We start from the raw sequence: 671 nt of genomic DNA, 5'->3' as shown, positions 1-671 counted from the left end.
CAGACTTTATGATAACAGGGTATGTACGTGTGGTAGAACAGGTTAAGAAGAGAAATATGTGAATGATGTAATTGTCACCCTATAAATGGAAGAAAAGTGAAGGGTGTTGGACACAAGATGTTCAAGGACAATTAGTTTCCATTGCCTCAGCTCGCTTCAGACCTATGTCATGGAGACAACTGTGACACTGTTTATCATAATAGAATTAATTTGTGTTTCAGCTGATCTTTAAACATTCGGATCACTGGTCTGCAAAGTGTCACTTATAAAGATGTCAAAATGATCATTTTACTGTTGTGCAACTTGTGATTTAGGTAAATGCTGGAGGAATATCATCAATTGTGGTAGGTTGCTCCCCCTCCTGGCTTCTGGCAAGATTTTCCATGTACAAGTAGAGTACAGAGACTCACCTTTTGATCATGCCATGTAAAGCAGTGAACCCTTTTTACAAATACCAGTTCTCTTTCCATAGATCTTATCAGAATAGCAAAAGTCTTTGTCCCTTTGTCAGTGTGTCTTTACTCTGACGTAGTTTAACAGTATGAACTTAAGTTAACCCTTGCAAGAAGTGTCATGTTGATTTTTTATTCGAAACTTACTTACTTACTCGTGGAGCTGAGCCATTCTTGAGAAGCCACCACTTCTGCAGCCACTCAAGAATTTCCCAGCAT

The sequence above is a fragment of the Cryptotermes secundus genome, unplaced genomic scaffold, assembly GCF_002891405.2.
Source record: "Cryptotermes secundus unplaced genomic scaffold, Csec_1.0 scaffold1695, whole genome shotgun sequence".
In the NCBI taxonomy this organism is placed as follows: Eukaryota; Metazoa; Arthropoda; class Insecta; order Blattodea; family Kalotermitidae; genus Cryptotermes; species Cryptotermes secundus.
This window is presented reverse-complemented; position numbering follows the sequence as displayed.